We start from the raw sequence: 9,452 nt of genomic DNA, 5'->3' as shown, positions 1-9,452 counted from the left end.
ATGGCGACCCTATGAATGAAAGTCCTCCAAAATGTCCTATATTTTTTTAAAAAAATGTTTTATTGTTTTTTCATACATTCGATACAAGCAATTAACATTGCCTTTCAATCTTTTCTAATTCTCAATTAAAACTAACACATATATAACAATTATCTTCCCCTACTTTGACTTCCCCCCTTCCTTCTTCTATCTCTAACTTATCTTCGTAATCCTCTTAGGAATTATTTTCTAATTCTTTATAAAAAGATTTTTTTATAAAACCTTCTACAGTTATTAAAAAAGAAAGGAAAGTAGAAACAAGAAAATTAACCTAGTCTAAGTTATAACCTTTAACATTTTGCACGTTAAGTTCATTTTTGCAATAAACAATCCACGCCTCCCTCTCCTTAACAAATTCATCATTACCTTTTTGATTTACTAACTCAGTCAATTTTGTCATTTCTGCAAGTTCAAACATTTTATAAATCCAATCAGTTTTGTCCGGTATTTCAGTCATTTTGCATTTAGCTGCATAGACCATTCTCGCAGCTGTGGTGGCATAGAGTAAAAAGGTCCGTTGTGTTATAATATAGTCCGATATAATGCTTAACAACATCATCTCTGAAGTTTTAGGGATATTTTGTTGTAGAGTTAACCTTAGCTCATTGTATATCATATCCCAAAAGTTTTTAGCTTTATCACAAAGCCACCAAACATGATGAAAAGAGCCAACTTTATCCTGATATTTCCAGCAGTTTGGTGACATTGTACTGTACATTGCAGACAATTTTTTCGGTGTCAGGTACCATCTGTAAATCATTTTGTAGATATTTTCCCTTATCGATTGGGAAAGAATCTTTTTCATGTCTCTTGACCAAAGTCTTTCCCAACTTTTCAAGGAAATAGAATGTCCAATTGTTTGTGCCCAGGTAATCATTGTTGGCTTGATTCTTTCTTGTTCTGTATATAGCAACAATAAAAGCTTGTACATCCTAGAAATTAGATGATCAGTATTATCCAAAAGTGTCTGTTGTAGAACTGATTTTTCTTTAAGAAATCCCTTTTTCATATCTTGGATGTATACAGATTGTACTTATTGAAGCCATGTTAGGTGGTCTTTAACCTCATCAAAATCCTTCAGGGCACATTTATTCTCTTCCCATTTTAAAAGATCTTGGTATATTATAAATTGTGATGGTCTTAACGGTCGCAAAGTTAACATTTCTTGAGAAGATATCCATAGTGATGTCTTTGTCTCCAACAGATGTTTATATCTCAACCAGGTTTTTATCAATGATGATCTAACAATATGGTGTTGAAAAGCCACATGTATTTTAGTTTTGTCATACCACAAATACCCATGCCACCCAAATCTATTGTCAAAGCCTTCCAAATCCAGTAAACGTGCATTTTTCAACATTATCCAATCTTTTAACCATACCATAGCTGAAGCTTCCACATAAAGTTTAAAATTAGGAAGAGCAAAGCCACCTCTCTCTTTTGCATCTACCAAATATTTATATGCAATTCTTGGTTTTTTCCCTTGCCCAAAATGTCCTATCTTTGACAGCCTTGCTCAGATCTTGCAATTTGAAGGCTGTGGCTTTCTTTATTGAGTCAGTCCATCTCTTGTGGGGTCTTCCTCTTTTCCTGCTGCCCTCAACTTTTCCTAGCATGACTGTCTTTTCCAGTGACTCTTGTCATCTCATGACGTGACACCCTTCTAAGCCCATGTAAATCAATGCATTAAGAAGGGCAGGACTCTGCTTAAGACTACATTGTTAGAGAACTAATTGGATTATTAACTCTTTGTGCAACATCAATAGAATTCTAAGAAGTTCCAATGCCGTTCCAAACATGTGAGACAAAGCTTGTCAGAATAGCGAGTTCATTGTAATTCTAGAAACAGGCAAAGGGTGAGTCCTTCCCCACCTTCCCTTCCACAGCAGCCACATACTGCTTACTACACTTAAGGGTTGCCAACCTCCAGGTACTGGCAAAAAAAAAAAAAGGCTGAGCAACTCAGGCTATCAAAATCTTAAATGCAAAAACTGTATACACAGTTACCTTGATTGGGACAATTATATTCATTAATCCTTAAATATATTATACATTAAAGATTCCATCCACGTAATAGGACTTATACAATAATAACAACAAATAATTATATGCAATAGCACAAAATATCCAGACAGAACTTAAGTTCAACGCAGTTGAGCCAAACAAAGGATCATTTTTCCATTGTACATTCCAATGCCAAACATTGCATGTTCATGTCCATGAAATTAATATTTTTCTTCCTTAACATGTTTCCGGTAAATCCTGTTCGATACAATATCTTCCTCAGAAGACAAACATGGACTTCGCGTGGCTAATAATAAATGCGATGAAGCCAACAGACTGTTAATGCAAATACATCTATAATTCCCCACAACTGTTCTACTATCTAACAAAAATCATACTTACAGAGCGACCACACTTTGGTGGTTCTATTCACACATAGTTTTACCAATAACCCATGGTTCTGTATAGAAGGGATGTGTGTAGGATCCTTACCTAATGACATACACCTGGGTAGATATATACATGCTCACCAAACCAGCGTAGAATAATTTAAAGGGATCCTGCCCATTTACAGGTAACATTTCATACCAACTTATTAATCAAAAACTGGATATCATCTTAGACGATCTTAAAGACATAAAAACCCAAATTATCACAATGAGGTCAGAGATGATACTAGAGGGCCCTCTAGTTGACAAGAAAGATGAAGAACAGAAGAATCCTGCAAAGGAAATCGAGAACTACAATAAACAAACTGCAATAGCCCAGCTGACAACAACGGATCTGAATGTGAGTGACTTTGACTTCTGTCTCTTCAATCTCCCTGATGAACTTTTCAACATCTGCTTGGAGGACTTAATGAGTAGAAGAACTGGGCCCATCAGGATCCTTTTCTTTAAATTTGAGATGCAAGATATTGCAACGTGGATTTACCATGGAGATCATCTATCTGCAGAAGAGACTCTACCAACAATTTCCAAGGATGCTCTTTGACGCTTACTGTTAATGACGAAAAGAAGGAAATGCTGGAAATTCCGAACAAAGGGACTAATTTAAAAGAGTCTAGTTTCTCTTTTGCATGAGATTAAAAAGGAACCAGTTAAAAGGATTGGCTATAATGGAAATAGAACCATATATGATATTTACTAGAAATATAAAATGTAATAAATGAGTGTTAGGGAGAAATGGAGGACTTACAAAATAATTAATTTTTAATGGAAGTAATTAAATGTTTTCTACTATAATAATCCATTAAATATTAGTGAGATTCACTATTTTTCTTTTTTTCTTTTATTTTATTTTCCCTTTTTTCTTTCTTTTATATGATAGTACTAACTATTAATAAATATTAGCAACAATATCAGGATTAGAATTTTATGCAAAAGAGATTACTAATTTATCACAAGATGGAGGGAGGTGTAGGGGAAGTCAATATTTCTTTGATTATACACAAATATCTTTAACAATGTTTCCTATTTGTTTTTACTTTTTATTGTTTATGTCAATTGTTAAACTATGTGATAAATAATTCTGGAAAAATAATAAAATTTTATTTTTTTTAAAAAGTGTGCATTCTATGCTGATCTTGCTAAATCTATTGGATTGTGCTTGCCAAATTGCAAAAAAACCAACAACAAATCATTATCAGTATGGGGCTGAGAGACTTCAGAGAGAACTGTGACTAGCCCAAGGTCCCCCAGCAGGTTTCCTGTGGAGAAGTGGGGAATTGAACCCAGCTCTTCAGATTAGAGTCCACTGCCCTTCACTACTATGCCACGCTGGCTCTCTTACTTGGAAAACAGTTCTGATCAAGTGCCGGCAAATTCCCTCTTCTTGTGTTATCACTGCCTGATTCCAATGGATTTGTGTCTCTCTGGATATCAATACGGTATTCTCGTCTACCGTCCTAACAGGCCCAAACCAGTCAGGGACTTTCCTCAAGCCAAAAAAAAAAAAAAACCAAACGTGGTTCTCAGGTCATCATGACCTGCTTAGCTACTGGCAGCAGCTAAGATTTCAAGGTTAAGAGAAAAAGGAATGATTTCACCAGCGTACAAGAGCCAATACTTCATAACTTTAAAGGGCATACATAACCACAGGCAGAGAACCTTGTAGACATATATAACAAGAATAAGGCAAAGCTCACTTTTTTGCCTGCTACTGCCATACCAGCAGCAAAACAGGAGCAGGAGGAAGGGGCAGGGCTAGACCTCATTCCTCAAACACTGTAGAGCACTGTTGGATGGTACAAAAAGGCTTGTGTTGTGCAGAACACTCCTGCTTTTGCATGCCTGAGGCAAGGTCCAAACCCAGCATGCGCTTACCTTCCAGAGAAGCAAGTACCATCAGAGCCAGGCAAGGGGAACAACTGCACCTAGAGTCAAGCATGCAAGAGGAACTGATTCTTCCTCCGGCCCCACTAGGGTTACCAACCTCCAGGTAACAGCAGATCTCCTGCCATTACAACTGATCTTCAGCTGATAAAGATCAGTTCACCTGGAGAAAATGGCCGCTTTGGCAATTGGATTCTATGGCATTGAAGGCTCCACCCAAAAAACCTCCCGCCAATGGCGAAGAAGGACCTAGCAACCCTAGGCCCCACCCATCTTTCACGGCTGCAGCTGCTCTTAATCAGCAGAGGGTTTTGAAGGTATGGGAGGGTTAGATGAGACTGAGAGATAGTATAGCACATTGACTAAGAGGCTAACTATGATTTAGGAAGTTTCCCAATTCTTCTGATTTTGCCATTTCCTTGAGATGGATATATTGACCCATTTATAATGAATTTATGCTGTTTGTAACTCTCTTTTTTGTTGTTGTTTATGCTGCTATTGTGTTTGTTTGTTTTTAGTTTGGCTTTTAAAGAAAGTATTGGTTATCCAGCGTAAGGAGACTAAAACAGAACAGAAAGCTAAAAGATGTCCATAGTTACAGCTTCACAGTACAGCCACAGCAGAGGAGAGAGTGTTTTTCAAAGGCAGCCGTCCAAGTAAAAAAGGAAACACACACACACATACTCAACTGCATCATACCCAGGACAACAACAGTTTGCCACTTAACATCATGCAACCCAATACAGGGAGGGAACGCCAAAGTTCGGGTGCCTCCATTGATCAGGTCCAGTTACTACGCACTTCGCCTCCAGAGGCCTACAGAATTGTCCTTTGCTTTCTCTATTCCAACACCGTCGAGGAGCTAAAATTAACTTTTTAAAAGCATGCCCTTAACTCACTAACTCAGACACTGAAGTCATCCCCTGCCAATTAATCAGCTAAGGCTTTAATTGATTGTTCTGTTGATTAAATTTGACAATCCTAATTATAGCACTAAACAAACACAATGTCCCTTTCTTTGTCAACATTGCTGCCTTGGCCACCAGCAAAATACACATAGCCTCCCAGAAACTCGTTTTGAGCACAAATTTATTTTATTGTAATTTTATTTTTTTGTCATTGAGAGGATATCAATTTCCAAGGACATCAGTAACTATCCAGAAGGATACCACTTTCACTGTTTTATGGATAAATGGCTTCAAAGTCCAGGATTTGAGCAGGAGGCAACCAGCGAAGCTAAGTATTTATTTACTTCATTTATATCCCACCTTACTCCCCAATGAGTACCAAAGCAGTTTACATTGGCCTCCTCTCCTTCATTTTATCTTCACAAAACCCAGTGAGGTAGGTGAGGCTGAGACAGTGTGACTGGCCCAATGTTACCCAGCAAGCTTCCATGGCATAGTGGAGATTCAAACCCAGGTCTCTCAGATCCTAGTCTGACAGTCTAACAACTACACCATACTGGCTGTAGGTGTGTGTGTTTGGTCTGAGCCTGGATAGGAAACGTTGCAACTGGCTTAGCATAACTTTCTAATAAAACTCTACTACCCTGGCTAGAATCTTTTCCCCTCCCCAGAAACAACCCTCGGCAGTGCAGCAAATTGACTCCTCCCCTATCCCTATGGGGTGGAGGAGCCAGGAGAAAGCAATGCGGAATCCACTCCTGTTTCTGTTGTCACGAACCTTGGCTCGGATATCAGAGCAGGGAGTGGCAGGACCGCCTGAGAGCGGAGACAGGGTCTGTCTTTCTTTCTCTTTCTGTGTGTACTGTCAAGTCACAGCTGTCTTACGGCAACCCCGTCAGGTTTTCAAGGCAAGAGACATTCAGAGATGGTGCATCGCCTCAAATGTTGCCTCGCTCATTTGAGACCCTTAAACCCACCTTTGTCTCCCTCCCCTGGGTAATGTGACTTGACATATATGGGTGGGGCAGCCTATTCTGTTCCTATTCTGTTTGCTCAAAAGAAAATGCCTGAGAGTTCAATGGGGCTTGAAAGTAGGATTGGCACCCTGTTGTGTCGGAGCCACGGAATAATAGATGCACAAGAACTAAAGGGTGCTTTCACACATCTGGAATAATGCACTTTCAATCCATTTCCATGCACTTTGCAGCTGGATTTTACTGTCTGAAATGGCAAGATCCACTTGCAAACAATTGTTAAAGTGCATTGAAAGTGATTGAAAGTGCATTATTCAGGATGTGTGAAAGCGCCCTAAGAATCTGCTGTAGACCAATCTTCTGTTTTGGCAGCAGTCCACCAACCCGGCTCACTCGTCATAACTCACTTCCCCGGAACGCCGAGTCTATATTGGGCGTGGGGTTTTTTCCTTTTATTTTGGTAGGCACCTGTGCCCTCCTCCCTAACTTGGTATGTGTCTTGCACGTGATCAAAACCAGCCTGGGGAAGGGAACGAGAGAGCCATTCACGCCTCTGCTCTTAAAAGTGCTGAATTCTAGGCAAGGATATTTGACAGATCTCAACAGGAAGGAGGCGTTAAAGGTTTTTAAAGGTTTTTTTGGCTTGACACAAAAAGAGCACATTCAGATATCAAGAGATCGAAAAGATTAAAAAGTCTGGTTTGTTGTAATATTAGTTTGTGCTACAATAAATCTGTTAGTCTTTAAGGTATTCTCCCTCCCCCCCCCAAAAAAAGAATCTTTTATTTCTTTTTAGGCTCAATATATTAACGTGGCTACAGAACTGGAATAAAGCTAATTAACAATTTTTCAGCCCAACCCAATGCACATGAAAAGCAGAAGGCTCTTCTACTGGACCACAGCTCTTTCCCAGGCATGCCTAGAACTGGCCCATAAGGCTGGTATAAAGCATCCTCTCTAGGGATATACAATGCTACCATATATGTGCTTATAGGGAAGTAAATTGCAGTTATTTTAATAAGATTAATCCCCCTAAACAAACACAGAGAGAACATTGGCCCATAGCAAAATCCAAAAACGAAACCATTTTCTTGAGACCCACAACAATAACACAAAACAATGGGTAAGCTTTAAAGTTCTCCAGAACTCTCCATCGGACTGGTGATTTGTGGGAAGGTGTTAATTTTTTTCAACAGCCATCCCGATTAAGGAGAAGAGTTGGTTTTTATATGCTGACTTTCTCTACCAGTTAAGGAAGACTTAAACCGGCTTACAATCACCTCCCCCCCACACACCAGAGATCCTGTGAGGTAGGTGAGGCTGAGAGAGTGTGACTAGCTCAAGGTCACCCAGCTGGCTTCAGGTGTAAGAGTGGGGAAACAAATCTAGTTCCCCAGATTAGCCTCCGCCGCTCATGTGGAGGAGTGGGGAATCAAACCTGGTTCTCTAGATCAGAGTCCACTGCTCCAAACCACTACACCAGAGTTCTTTCCTTTCCTTTTATCCCTTAGAAGCTCCTTGATCCATTGATCTTGAGCAGCATATATCTAGTGTTGGAGGGATATAAGGATTGAAACAAATCTTGCCACTGACAATGTAGCCTTGGGGTCCCTATCGCTTAGTAAAAAAGGCATTATGTCAGTCACACAGGCATTGGATTTGTATATTAAAGGGGGGGGAATATAGTGCGATTGAAGTTCCTCGTAAAAGCGGCATTCCAAAAGGGCATGGGCACACCAGAGTTCTGGACAACTTGAAAGTTTGCACGCTGCGTTGCGTTGTGTTATTTCCGTTGGTCTCAACAAAGGTACTACCGGGGTTTTTGTTGGTTTGTTTTTTAATCCCCAGTTAAGTGTGCGGAAAACGGAGGACGAAAACGCACAGGAGGTTTTGCCTTGGATTTGAAGCTCTCTAGAGGCCCGTTTTTCCCATCTGAACTCTCCAGTCTCTGCATGGGGGCTTATTTATGGGCGAAAACGCATGGCCCCTTCATCCTTTTTTAATCCCTGTTTTAGCCAGGATCAAATGCACATTCGGCGAAACGCATGCGTTCGATCCAGGCTGAATCCTGGCTGAAACAGAGATTGAAGGAGGATAAAGCGACCGTGCGTTTTTGCCCTTGGTGTTCTGAGAATTCGGCGGGGGGGAAATTGCGCATTTAGAGAGCGGCAAATCCAAGGCGAAACCCTCCCGTGCGTTTTCGCCCCGAGAGTCAGAAACGCGTGGTGAACCTTCCTCTTTCTTTGGTTCTCGTAGGTTATCTGGGCTGTGTAATCGTGGTCTTGGTATTTTCTTTTCTGAGGTTTCGCCGGCAGCTGTGGCCGGCATCTTCAGAGGAGTAACACTGAAGGACAGAGAAAGAAAATACCAAGACCACGGTTACACAGCCCAGATAACCTACGAGAACCAATGAACTCTGACCGTGAAAGCCTTCGACAATACCTCCTCTTTCTTTTTACGAACATATGGGGCGAAAACACACGGTCGCTTGAGCCTCCTTTCTTCCCGGTTCCAGCCAGGATGCAGCCAGGATCCTGGCTGCATCCTGGCTGGAACAGGGAAGAAAGGAGGCTCCTGCGACCGTGCGTTTGGCTCTAGCATCCGACGACAGCGAGCCGGAGCGGCTCGGGGTCCTTCCAAAGCAACGACCCCGGACGGAAAGGCGCGGCGGTGAGCAAAAGCCTCGCCGCAGCCCACCCTGCAGGCCGGGCCAGACTTCCCGCGCCGCCCCTTTCCTTCTCCAGTATCAGGGCGGAGCGGAAGCGGCCGCAGTGGGTGGCTCCTGCCCGCCCGGGGTGGCGGCCCCTCGGCGCAAGGCGGCTCCTGTTCCTGGGCGCGTCGTCGGAGGGGAGGGTTGCCAGGCGGGAGGAACCGTCGATCCGGCCGGGCTTCCGCGGCGCCGCATTGAGTGGGCTGCTCGTGGGAGGTCTTCTGCAGCCAGCCGCCGGCGAACGGCCACTCGGGTCGGATTGAAAGCTTGGCCGCGCCTGGAGATCCGGACGGAAGTCTCTGGAGCCGCTTCGGGCAGAGCCGAAGGGGAACTAGTGGAAGGGGGAGGGTGGAAAAGTTTGGGGGAGCGTGAAAAAGTTTGGAAAAGTTTGGGGGAGGGTGGAAAAGTTTGGGGGAGGGTGGAAAAGTTTGGGGGAGCGTGGAAAAGTTTGGAAAAGTTTGGGGGAGGGTGGAAAAGTTTGGAA

Source organism: Euleptes europaea, chromosome 8, assembly GCF_029931775.1.
Source record: "Euleptes europaea isolate rEulEur1 chromosome 8, rEulEur1.hap1, whole genome shotgun sequence".
Lineage (NCBI taxonomy): Eukaryota > Metazoa > Chordata > Lepidosauria > Squamata > Sphaerodactylidae > Euleptes > Euleptes europaea.
This window is presented reverse-complemented; position numbering follows the sequence as displayed.